Source organism: Protopterus annectens, chromosome 2.part0 (genome assembly GCF_019279795.1).
Source record: "Protopterus annectens isolate FY-2018-M chromosome 2.part0, PAN1.0, whole genome shotgun sequence".
Lineage (NCBI taxonomy): Eukaryota > Metazoa > Chordata > Ceratodontiformes > Protopteridae > Protopterus > Protopterus annectens.
Window position 1 is genome coordinate 333,744,915 of NC_056728.1, and position 14,533 is coordinate 333,759,447.

Genomic DNA, 14,533 nt, shown 5'->3' on the forward strand with positions numbered 1-14,533 from the left:
TTGCTAGAATTGCATATTGCTGTTCAAACAGCAAATCTTTCATAAGAAATTGTACACTTTTTACCACCTAAATATAAATAATGCATATAGTGTGTTGTTATTACATAATAAAATAAACATGTTTTACTCTTTGTAATATTTATTACTGTGTTATTGTTTTAGTACAAGATTTTTGACAAGACTGGAGAGGCTAAAATATCAAACAAATTGTTTTTGACAAATATATATTGATTTGCAGAGATGTATAAATCATTAGCTGTTTTTTTTATCCTCTGTGAATTATTTCTTCATAATGGGCCTTTGGCCTCCACCATTTTAAATAATATATTTCCAGCTTTTATATTTAACAAAAATTGTTGTCAACAAAACAAAAAATATCACCAGTATTTGCAAAAGAGTTGAAATTACATGCATAGCACAAGGAAGTGGGAGATGAAGCTGTAAATTATGGTGGCCAGGACAAGCTCAGCATCTACAGTTAAATACAAGCAGTTACAGGTTTGTGGTACAGACATTTAAAAGCAGAACACAAGATTGGAATATTCTATCAACATTCACCAACTAGTATTGGAATGCTCATGTAATCTTGTCATGCCAACCAAAAGTATACAGTTAAGTGTCACAGTGTAATCAGAATAACTTGTAATGTTTCTTACTTTAGACAGTAGTAGTTGATTGCACTGCTGCTTTTTAAAGTGTCATGAGTACCAGGGACAACATTTCCCACATACATAAACAGTGGACTGTTAAGAAAAAAGCCAGAAGGAACTCAATAAGGAAGGTTAAGGGAAGAGGCAGTCAGATAGAGAAGAAGGAATATCACTGGAATGTATAGGACTGTTAAAGGAAACAGTGAGACAAGGAATACATAGGTCCAGTCAGGGACAGAAACTGGCAACATGTGACACAACAGGAAACATTTTAAAATTCTTCCCATGTGAAGTAATTAGTGAGACCTGTTTTCTTGGGGCTGTATTTATACATACACAAGAAACGCACTGTTCTTCCATTATGTGAATTCACGGGCTTGTGATTAGCATTGCAAGTTGTATTCATAGTCATTGTATGAATGCGTAAAAGCTATCTGCACTGTCTGCATATTTCCCAAGCAAATGTGTGATTCACAGAGGCCCTTTATTCTAATTTGCGATGGCCACAAATAAACATAATCAAATGAAGTCATAATGAGATGCAAACAAATGAGAAATTATATAAAACAGTTTATACTGTTTCCCTCAATTTGCAATTCACAGTCAACATTTTGTGGGTTTCTACTCTCTTCAATGATTCATTATAAAAGGTGCCATCACCCCTGTTCTATATACTTTTCAGTCTGGGATGATGCTATCGCTTGCCACTATTCTTTTATTATTTATTTCTAAAGGGTATTAATTGAATTTATAGATGAATGAATGATTAATATTTCTGTGCCCTGATTAGTGCCATGAGCACATAAGGAACATCTTAAATGTAATATGCATCTGATTGGCAAATGAAGGAAAAAGTGGCCCCGATCGGATATCATACTGGTTGAAGAACGGCACTGGCAGAGCCTGATGAATGGCTAAAATGTCATTGTTTCACCATTGGAGAATGGCCTTCATAGGAAGTAGATGGTTGGCTATAATTTCCTCAGCTTGTAAAAATATATAAAAAATGTATAGAGAGTATTAAGTAATATGAGCGATCAAATAAGTAATATGTTTGTGCCTTACAGTATAAGAGCATGGATTATTTGCTGCTGGTACTTTATTACAAACAAGCAGCTTTGTATGAGATTTTACGAGACATTTCCCTATGTTAAGAGAAAAAGATGGGATATTTTGACAACTTGATTGGCCCTGAAGCATACAAAATATGACCTTTCATTGGATATTAAAGAAAGATCCCGACCAATGGTTGGATGGAAGCAAGTTTAAATACAGGAGGAGCATACTGGACCTTTATGATCTGATGAAGGCTAGTAAGCCGAAAACACTTATCAGAAGATTTATATGCTCTACTTCACTAGTTTTATTCAAGTTTTATTGAAGATTAAATTTTGTTTTGTTTTTAATTCTGTCTTGGTGTGCCGTGGTGGAACCAAGAATTTCTTCAACTCATTTTTGCAGTTATACTCGACACCTTCAACAGTGCAGCTGTGTTTTGTTTTTCTATCTTTTTTGGACAAGGTTCCCCTGCACCCTAGTGGTAGGAGTGTGCAGTTAGAACTTGTCTGATTGAAGACTGCTAGAACAGGGCTCAGTTTTGAGCTTTTTTACTGGTTAATTGGGTAATTTGTTTAAATAAGTTTACTCATTTTCTATTGTTATATATTAAAAAATGCACTTTATTCATCTGCTTTTATAGTATTTGTGTTTCTTCCTACATTATTACTTTATTTTGGTTTTGCTGCTTATTCTTAAAAGTACTTAATTGCATTTATTCTGCTGCATTTATTACTGCTTGTTAGTAGCATGATTAAGTTGTAACTTTTATTCTAAGCCTTTGGTTGAAGCACTTGGGCTTCAGACCAGTTGTTTTACATTAAGAAGGTTTGTGGTCTGCACTGCTGTGGCAGGACAGGTAGCTTGCATCCTTCTAAGTTGGGAGTTGTTGATTGAAGGCTTAGTGTCTGTTATTCTAAAAGTGTATTAGTTCTGATTTAAGCACTTGGGCTTTGGGCCAGTACATTAAGAATGTGTGGTCTGCACTGTTGTGGGAGGAGAGGGTAGATCCTGCCCTTCTGAGCTGAGAGTTTCTGGTTAAAGGCTTATTGTGCCTGCTTATTTGAACTGTTTCTTTCTCAAATTGGTATGCCTTGTTTGCTGTAGCATAGACTAAATTCAGACCTGTTGAATCTAGCTTTGTTTGCATAACTTTAGCACTAATCCAGACCATCTTTTTTTGGAGAAGGTTCCCCTGCACCCTAGTGGCAGGAGTGTGCAATTAGAGCTCATCTATTCGAAGACTGCTGGAACGGGGCTCAGTTTTTAGGTTTTTATTGGTTAATTTGTTTAAATCAGTTTGCTCATTTGCTACTGTTGTATACAAAAAACTTTATGCATCGCTGCTTAGCTAGAGTTAAACTATTCCAGGCACCATAAAGTCTGCTCCTCAAATTTTCCCTTAGAACTAGCCAGTTTTGTTAGTTTTAGCACTAAAATCTGTTTCTTTGAGGTCAGCACTTGTTCAGAACTTATTGTAAGCACTAAATAAGCTACAAACTACTACAGTCTCAACTTTCCTCACTTGTCTAAAGAAAAACAGTTTTTAGTACTTAATAAATAAGCACCTATCCAGTCATGTCTAAGGATCAGCTCCCGGTGTTTTCTCCTGTCTACCTGATGAATCTAGGCATCTTTGGGTACTTATATAGCCAAACTGGAAGCAAAACACTCTTCACCCAAGACTGGACTAGACAGTCAAGAGGAGAAGGTAAACACTTACACCACACCACACTCATCAGATAGTCCATCAAAACCTACACCACCAAAACGCACACATAGAAACACAAAACACACACCTACATTCACGGAGGCTCTCAATAAAAATCTGCTCAAGCAACAGAGACCTCCAAAGCAGAAAAGCAGGCAAACTCCACCCCCCTCTAACACAACCCAAATGACACATAGCACACAAACTCAGTGTGCCACTCAACCACAGCCCATAAGGCATAATAATATACCCAACACTCTAGTCATAGGTGACTCTATAGTCAGGCACACTGATGTTCCACTCACCAGGCTAAACAAGAAGAAAGTTACTGTCAGCTGCCTGTCAGGTGTCAGGCTTCACCACATAATGCATGCACTCAGGTCACTCCACAACAAGTACAAATATGACTCTGTCATTGTCCATATTGGTGTGAATAACCCGAGACATATCTCCCTGGACTAATGAAAAGAGACATGGAGGAGTTCTCCAATCTTGTAACCCAGGCAGGTATGACCCTAGCCCTGAGTAGCATCCTGCCATCACCCAGAATGATACCACAGTACAAGGACAAAATGATTGACTTCAACAATTGGCTAAGCTTCTGGTGTCATTCTAAGGAGATCCAGTATCTGTCTGCCTGGGATGACATGATCGACAGACCACGATGCTTTGCCAGAGATAGCTTGCACCTGTCGCCCTTGGGATTCTGGATACTGGTTAAGGCTCTTGCCACCCGTATAGTGCCTTTTTTAGGTAAGGTTCAAATGACAAATTCACCACCTTAACAGGTACAAGCAAGCAAAATCTGAGGGTAATGCTACTCAATGCTAGAAGTCTAAACCTCAAAATGCATTCACTCGAGGCACTCCTTAAAATGGAGAACATCGACATCCGTGCAGTGACAGACCTGGTTCACGGCTCCAGAGAGCACCCCTGCATTACCAGGCTATAATTCATACCACATCTTTTGGCCACCTAACCTAAACCGAAACACTAAAGTTGCAGGCGTGTCCATATTCACCAAGGATATTCACACCTCCAGGCTAGTTGCCCAACACAATGCATCTGAAATTCTACAGGTGCAACTAACACTAGGTAAGACTGCAATCCAAACTGTAGCTTGCTACAGATCCCTCACCATGCCCCAAGATTCTCACTACACCTTTCTAAACATACTGGAAAATATTAAGATACAACCAAACACCCTAATACTGGGTGATTTCAACTACCCTGCCATTAACTGGGAAAACTACTTGGGTACCAATGCCTTTTCCCAATGTTTCTTGGAATTCCTAAATTCCAATGCCCTGGATCAACTAATCCATTGTCCCACCAGGGGATCCAATATCCTAGACCTGGTCATTACCAACATGGGGGATAGATGCTCCACACCAGTGGTCACCCCCTCACTGGTCAGGTCTGACCATAAGCTAATCACCCTTGACATCCACATCCCACCCCACACCCCCAGTAAGGAAACCTCCGTAAAAAACTTCTCCAAAGCCAACTTCATGCTACTCAAGTCAGAAGTGACAAACGTCATGATACCCATTCAGACGGGAGCTGAAAGTTCGACTGCTGAATCCTACACTAAGGCACTATACGAGCACATCCACTCAAGAACGAATTGTGCCATCCCAAATAGAACCAAGACACTCACTTCCAAAAAAGGAAGCCAATTTGGTGGTCCCCTGCTATAAACAAACTATACAACAAAAGGAAGAAACTGTTTCAGAAAAGTGGAAAATCCCAGGATGCAAAAAACTTCCTTACCAGCCTCAGTAAGAAGCTGAGATCCCTCATAAAATCCTCCAAAGCTAGTTACAAAAATAAAATTGCCAAAGATTCCAAAGACAACCACAAAGGCATTCTATAGTTATGTCAAGAATATAAATGGCAATGCTCAGATTTGCTCTGAGCTACAACAGAATGGCATTAAATATACTGATCCCAAGGATATTGCCAATGTCCTGGCAGATCGATTTAGTGCCAACTTCACCCCCTAAATGGCCCATCTCAATACCAAAAGATTGCCAAATTCCGGTAATCATGGCCACACAGGTAGAAACCGTACTCTCCAAAGCTAAGAATACAGCATCCATGGGACCAGATGACATCCCAGGCTGTTTACTACATGAATTACAAAATGAACTGGCACCTCAACTAAGTGTCATGTTTAATCATAGCCTCACCACAGGCTTCATGCCCACTGAGTGGCACACAGCTACAGTTATCTCACTCCACAAGGGGGGATCCACCTTGGATCCCGGGAACTACCGTCCCATCAGTCTGACTAGCTTGATCTGCAAGGGGATGGAATGCATTATCGTGGAACTTATAAACAAAGACTTTGGCAACCTTAAAACACTGGACCCCACCCAGTTTGGGTTCGTGAAGTGCCAGTCTTGTCTTCTGAACCTGATTGACTTCTTCAAATCAGTCTCCAAAGCTGTGGACAAGGGTAAGGCGGTCCACACAGTCTATCTGGACCTTGCCAAGGCCTTTGACACCATCCACCACTCTGGAATTATTGATAAACTTACTAAGCTGGGCATAAGTCATTATGTCACTCAATGGGTTGCCAACTGGCTTACTGACAGAACCCAGACTGTAAAAGTAGCCGACTCCAAATCCAGCTCCAGACAAGTGACAAGTGGAGTACCTCAGGGTTCAGTCCTGGGACCGCTCTTGTTTGGCATCTACTTCTCTGAAGTACGGGCCAACACTATGGGACTCTGGCTAACAAAGTTTGCAGATGACTGCAAACTAGGATCCATTATTGAATCCGCAAATGATGTGGATTTACTACAAAAGGGCCTTACAGAAACAGATGCTTGGTGCCAGAGCCATGGGCTCAAACTTAATGCCAAGAAATGTATAGTTATCCCCTTTGGGAAAAAGCATGTACCCATGAATTACCACATAGGTGGCAGTACACTAAACACCGAAAGTGTGATGAGAGACTTGGGGACACAGGTGGACAGTGGTATCACCTTTGATAACCACATCACCACAATAGTCATGAAATCCTTCTATGTGGCACACCTCATCACTAAGGGATATTCATCCAGAAACAAGGAGGTCATTGTCCTACTGTACTCATCCCTCATTATACCCATTATAGAGTACAATGCCCCATTTTGGTATGTACCTCACAAGACACTGCAACAGCTGGAAAGGCCACAGAAATACCTCACTAAAAGAATCACAGGCCTAAAGCAGATGCCCTATGCTGACCATCTAAAAAAAAGTCCAGCTATGCTCTGTGGTATATTGTCTACTCAGAGGCGATCTCTGCTTAACATACAAGGCCATGTCAAACCCTGAGCTGTTGGATATGATCCACTTAAAGAAATCCCAATCCCTCAGAGCCACATGCTCCAGGGGTCTAAACCTTGTCATCACAATGAACAAAACATGCTGGAGGGATAGGTTCCTGACCCAGAGACTCCCCATACTCTGGAATAGACTACCCATACATGTCAAGCAGAGTGCCTCCTTGGGCCTCTTCAAAAGGAACCTTGACGATTGGATGGGAGCTAGGAAATTCACCCCGGGGAATACATCAGTTGCCCTGCTAGACAGAGGTCCAGGGAAGTAAATATTGTGGGAAGAAAGTTTCAGGAAATTGTTATGGCTAGGCTTGTATAGTCCTAGGGCTGATAGCCTAGTACCAACCTATGAACCACTGTTGACACATGATGCCCAAAGGCTAGATTATTGCCTATGTGTGTCCCTTAGTCCCTGATTGCTGGGTCAACTCTTATCAGTGTGCTGTCAATGCAATAGTTACCAGGGGTGGATGACCTCCTAAATGATACTATTATGCATTTCTTGGCATTTAGTTTTAGTCCATGGCTCTGACACCAGTTGTTTGTCTGTGTCAGCCCTTCCTGGAGAAGATTTGTGTCAGTCTGAGATTCAATGACAGCCCCTAATTTGCAATCATCTGCAAATTTAGTCTCTTCTCCTTTAATCCTGTTGTCCCACCCATGTAGATGTAGGTAGTCCTCATAACCTGTTCTGTCTGTTTAGATATAGGGACTAGGGTACCCCATTATCAACACCAACTTGTGGTCCTGTTTTATCTGGTAGGTCCTTCGTCTGCCACCTGAATGCACTCTTTGTCTGAACTCTCTCAATCCTGCTGAAGAACAGAGTCTGAGATTATGAATATTGGCCTATATTTATAGTAGAATTTGATTGCTGTTATTCTGTCAGTAATTCTAATGGCATCCCTCACTTTCTTTATAAGACTCTTCCTTTTCACAATTCCAACATCATTTTTAGTCTGCCTTCCCCCTGAGTGTTAGATTCTGGATCTCAAGTGAAGTGGCTTTGCTACTCTGCCCTTCCATCTGTTGACAAGTTCAGCCATTTCTATATCCATATGAACAAAGTATGATGGTCTGTACATTAATTAGGACAAAAGGCTAAGGTGAGTGCTGTGTTGATAAAGAAACCAGTCATTTAATGTAATTATCGTGTTTGAGATAATCTTGTTATAAACATTTATATTCTCCAAAACTAATGTCAGAAAAACTGTTTTCAAACTATAAATCTTGTTTTACTTTTTGTTCATTACTATATTAGATAAGCAATACTATCAGTTAATTAATAAAACTTTCTGACTTCTTTTCAACTAATTTTATATTAATTTTATATGAATGCTAATACAATTAAACATTTTATACATTTCATACTAAAAAGAGTATTATTATATGCACTTTATTTTCATACCTCAAATGTTTAAGGCTATGAATATTTTGTTGAACTAGCCAAATTGGTTTTGTTATTGCTGCAGTGGTTAAATGTGACTAGACAACTTGTATGGTTAGCAAATGTAATATACATAAATAAACTGAACATAAACACATTGGCAAGCCTTAACATAGTGCTGTAGGACAAAGATGTGCAGCGCCATGTAAGGCTGGCTCCACAGCTGTGCTGCAAGCTATTGATGCAGTCCAGAGGAGAGGCATATGCTAATCACTGATGTGTTCTCAATCTCCCCCAGAACTGCTTCTAGGAAGGCTTCTACATCCATTGATCCACAATTCCTTTTCCCATTTTGTGCATGGGGTTGGGGTGTCATTTCAACAGTGGCAATCATCTAGTGCCAAAGTTTACACCACCGGGTGACTAGCCCTGCCACTGTAGTTCCTCCACACCTCACAATCATATACACAATTACATCTGTGGCCAATTTAGAGTGTCCATTCCACCAACTGCATATCTTTGGAATGAAGGAGGAAATCCATGCGAACACAGTGAGGACTTGCAGACTCCACACAGAAGGCACCCCACCAGAGAATCAAACCAGGAAATTTCTTGCTGTCAGGCAACACTGCTATCCACTGTACCACTGTGTCACCTCATTAATTAAATCATTTGGATGTGTAAATCAGCAAGGCCAACCCGACCATGTTGTGGTAGTGAAAAACAAAAGGCAGTGTTTATCTATCGCAATTTAAATTAGTACAGGAAAGAGGGGCGGGGGCACCACTAGCCACCAGGGGTACTACACTCATTGAATAATTACATATATACTGGTATTGGGATCGATGGTGAGGGAAACCACTAGACAGGGGAATGACTGACAATTCATGGACAAATATGATGACTGTGGTGGTGTGTGTGTGTGTGTGTGTGTGTGTGTGTGTGTGTGTGTGTGTGTGTGTGTGTGTACTTAGATTTGAATGCATACTTGTGTATGTGCAGGAGAGTGACTGGGGGGGGGGGGGACTGCATGCCTACATGATGTGGCCATAGCAGTTAGCTGTCATGAAATTCAAATCAGCAGTGATCTGCATGTTGCTGTAGTAACTGCAATTCAGAAACATGAAAATTAGCTGATAATGAACTCTTTCCTCATTGCGGTTAAAATCTCTCAGAATTACAAAATATTGAGTCATAGGAGCAAGGCCTTTTTAGTGTGAGATGCCCTTTCATGAATCCATTGGACTGAGTTTTAACAGAAAATATGTTTATTAACATCAGTGTATAATTTACACATACAAAGCTGACAGTACTAATTGGTTCTTAAACTTTTTGTTAAAGTTTCATAACCAATAACATGCCATATATTAACAACCAAGTCAGAGTAACAAGATGCATTCAACACTGAAGCATTTAATCTGATATTAATATGCTTAATTATACAATAATAATTAACAACGTATTGGTAAACAATATGCAGTGTATTCTGCACTCCAGCTTGGTACTATTATCATCTTTCTAACATACTGTTGTAGTAAAGCTTTACTTTATCATGTAGGTATTATAATAATAATGAGCGCATAAAAGACTTATTTTTACATAAGTTAGGATGCGACTAATTGTAATCTTGGAATACTCTTGACAGATGAACAACAGCATGGTATTTTTGATTGTGCATTACAGTTACAAAACTTAATGATATTATTGTATACCTATTGGAGTACAGTGTAATCCTAGGAGACTGGAGGTAGACAGTTGTGCTCTTATATAAAGGTAATATATGGAGCATGACAGAGTGCTAAAGTTCATCAAATCAGAATTCAGCATTGGGAAAAATGTGAAAATGCTACAGAAATCAATGCTTTGCAGTGTTTCTCTGGAAAACTGGCCCACATTTACATTTCAGTAAGGATTTACAGCAGACAGAACTTCACAAACTAGCTTGATTTGGTTCTATAAATGAATTATCAGGTTGTGAACTATGATAATGCATTGAATGTGGACTCTCAAGCTTACTGCCTCACTTAACAGTCTTCTGCCAAATCTGAGAAGTGGACATGTGCATAGATATGGCTAAAGTACAAGAAAAAGGCTGCTTTTTTAGGGGCACTCTGATATCATTTTCTTTGTCACTGAGGAGCCAGACACTAGTCCACTTCTCAATGGACACAGTAAGAGAGAGTAATGATGGATAAAATACCTACCTGTTGTAGGATACACATGCTCACTCACAGCATGCAAAGCTCTGGCCAAGTGAAAGGATTCTCAATTCACCTATGGCATGTCTTTGGTATGTGGGGAGATGTGCAACTGTGCACCTGAGCCATAAGAAGAACTGAGGAACAAGTTTTGTGAGGCAGCAGTGCTAATCACTGTGCCACTATGTAACCCTGAGTTTCACAAATGTTGTCATCTAAAATGGACATTGCAAAGATGCAGGCAGCTCGAATCTTGCATTTGCTTCACCTCCATCTGCAAATAGAGTTGTATGAAATGGTTCAATTAAAGGATATCATTTCAGAAAGCATGGTTGTTTTAGATTGTTAAAGCAAGTCTTGATACCTGTGAATAGATGTAGGTTTTCATTAATGTAGGGGAAAAAGTACCAGCTTAGAATTATTTTGTCATTTATTTTCCAAAAACAACAGCATTCACAAAACAGTTAAAAGTAAAACACACTTGAAGGTAATACTTTCTGTTGCTATCTGAAAGCTTTCATCACTGATAAAAAATGCATTGCCATTTTTTATGTTTTTCATTATCTGACCGTATAAAGGAAATCAAAGGAATAGATTGATATTATTAGAATCTCTTTCACAGTAGATGTAATATACAAAATATTGCTGTATTTTATCATATAGTACTGGAAATTCTATACAAACTAGCCATACTTTCTATTAATAATGATATAATATTTTAGCAAACTTCATGTATAAAAGTGTACCAGATAGGAAATGAAATTTCACAATGTCATTTTGTAGATATTAATGAAAAGTCTGAATAGTTTTATTAAAGAAGTTTCCACTTACTGTGCTATCCTGACTATTAATATGTTGTGTAAACATTTACTAAAATATTTTAAAGGCTTTGTTCATGAACGGATGAATGTATTTGATGCTAAGGAGGCATTCCATCCTTAACTAAATTACTGCTGTAAAAAAAAAATAAGTCATGTTTGTGCCTGCAAAATTTCAAATAAATACTTCATTGCAGTAAAAGAAATTTCATTAGTAATGACTAAAGTCATAAAGTGCTATAACTTAAATGAAGACGTAATGATATGATGAAAATCTTTATGACAGGTGTTACAGTACAAACCACCCCGAGTCTTGCAAGGTAATTTCAGTTAAAACAACTAAGGGTCAGTGTAGAAATCCATTACTGGGAGATTGTTATCCAGCTGGTCTCAGTACTGATTCACTTGTATAATATTGGAAAACACATTCAGTTTTCATTTCCAATCAGTGTTACTGGGACAACCTAATATGGTCCATATATATCATAGCTTTTGTATGAATGTTTTGCTTCTACCAATGACTCCCTTTGGAATGTAGTGATGAAAACCCATTCAGTTAAATTGAAATAGTGTAATTTTGTTTGCTTTACTATACACGCTGTGTTCCAAGAAGTTCTTGCCTAATTATTCTTCCTTTCTTTCTTTAATTATGTTTATTTTTCCAATAGCCTTGCTTGATATAACATAATTATATAACCCTCTCACTGTTTTTACATACTTCTCTTTAAAAATCCCTGGAATGCCACTGAAATGCCAGAACAGCACCACTGTTAGTATGTGCAGCCCAAAATTAAAGTGAGGCACATATAATATTGCTTTACTTTTCTGGCATTTGAGTGTGTAATTTTTTAGCTATTTATCTACATTTTTGTACGACACATTTTAGTTAAGGCTTAGAAAATACTCCTAAACAGTAAAGTAATACTAGATGAATACAGGGGAAAGGAGATAGAATTATGGTGACAGATAATGGAGACAACATATAAGCCTTGATCATTTTAAGCTGCGAACAGTACAATGACCTTAAATCATCATGCGCGTTTGGTGATGTGAGAGTAAGTTTCACTATTCACAAGTCATCATTAAGAGGACATTGGCAGAGACTGCCAAATATACCAGCTGATGAGAGAGTGAGCATATATTAAGTGGAGGAAGAGGGCCACCGTGTAATTCAGGAACTGATAGTGAGGAAAAAAAAAAAACATTGATAGAAGGCAGAGTATATAATACTGCATTAGGTGTGAATGAGAATGACTTTCTGATGATATTCAGGGAGATGGGTTACACGTAGTTCACAATCTGGAGGGTGAGAAGGGAAGTATCATGCTTTTAGTGAAAACAGTGATTGTATAAAGGTATACTATAAAAAAAAAAGAAAAAAAAAAAGAAGAAGAGGATAATCTAGCCATAAATGTATGGTTGTTAGCCGTTAGGAGGCAGGGAGAGTAGGGCTGGATGATAAAACTATAAAGGCTCCTAGCATTATTTATTTAGATTTTGGAATGCTGTCTGTACCAGTAGTTCAATATGATTAACATTTTTAATATTTTTTTTATATTGGTGGAAGTGTTTGTGGGTTCAGTTTTGATGAAAGTTATTGCATCCACATACTTTATATTTTTACTTCTAATGTACAGTTATTTCTGATAGATTTTGTAGTTCTAACATGCAGTCTCATTTTAGGTTGTTGTGTAGTGTTTCCATACAATGCCATGTTGGAACATAAGTTTTACAGATATGATGAATGATCAAAGACTACAGTGCTCTAACTGTAAAGTTTTAAAGGGAAACTTATTAGATTATGTTAAAGTACTCGTTTGCCAGGCCTGAAATTTAGTATCATATATAGTAGTGCATGTACTGCATATAGCATTTACCAGCAATCCACACTTCGTCCTGATCTCATACATTATCCCCATTCGGTCTTGTGTCTTTATTGTCCTAAGAATTGTTGCTGTCATTCTGCTAGCATCAGCTTCCTTCAGCCCTCCACCTCTTCCTTTTCACTTCTTATCTGTTGTATTTTTCACTAACCTGTAAACGTTCTTTTCTATGTAGGCTGTTTGCCTCTTTTTCTCTTGTTGCTTTTTTTTTTGTGTCGATATCTTCCTTAAACCTTACCAGTAGCCCTCAGTATACAATCCCTGGCAGACTTCCATACTTTGTTTACCTATTTTCTTTTTTGTCTCTATATCCTTGCATAATCCAGTCTCATGAAATATCTAAACATTGCCTTTAAAACATTTGAATGCCACAGTGCCATGTTCACTGCCAGCTAATGCTGCTTTGCCTAGGCATCCATCAGGCCCCTGGGTTTGTTAAGACAAAACAGAATTACCTTCTTTCCTGTACCAAATAAATGAACTAGTCATGCTTAGAGACCTCATTCAGCCATGTCTTGCTTTCTGACGTATAGCTTGAAATGCCCCTGTCTGCTGCTTGTAGATTCCTATCTCTCACGAGTGTTAGTCTTTCTCTACCCCAGTCCTTATTGGCTGTCTACAGCTCTCTCATTGTCTTCCTTGTTTTGCCTGGGGGAAGTACACGTGATGATCTACCAACTCTCCTCCCATCTCTGGTTAACTGCCAGAGTAATTAATTTAGGTTCTGACACTGTCTGCTCCCTTGCCCCCTTCATGAGGTGATGCTTCTCCTCTTCTACAACCTCACATTTGATGTCCTCCTTAATGAAGACTGATGCTCAACCTCCATGCTTTTCTTTACTGTCATCCCTGAAAGGTCAATGCTAAGACCCTTTCTTATCTCATTCTCTGTCTTGTTACTTGCCCAGGTTTATAGGACACCATCAACGTCCACCTTCCCATCCAGTATCACTGTTTGTGTCTTTTCTGTCTTCCTACCTAAATTCTATTTATTGCAAATACTACATTGTCTGTAACACCTTTGTTTTGTCCCTCTGTGATAGTCAGTATTTGTTTTTCCTGCCTATCTACTGCATAAAAGTCTAATTACATCTAATACTTTATAATACTTCCTTCCTCTTCTACCTTAGTTTAAAGATATACTATAGATGTGCCTTCTGGGCTGAGAGAAAGTGCCTCTCCTTGCCGCTCATCTGGTCTCTTTGCTTAATCTCCTTTTATACTGCTATCAGTCTGGAACCTTTCTCTCTTACCCACTCATGCAGTTGGTTACTATGCTTCCTAATAATCTCTTTCTTTAGATGCAAGCTGCCACAAAAGGTAACAGCTCTAAGAATGCTATCTCCGACCCCTACAAGATAACATTTCTAAGAATGCTATCTCCAACCCCTAGAAAGTAACAGTTCTGAAAATGTCATCTCCAACCCCTTCTCGTAGCATGTCCCTCTGACATCCAAGTGTCCCTTCTTGCTATCAGCACTGCTGTATTTTTTGATAG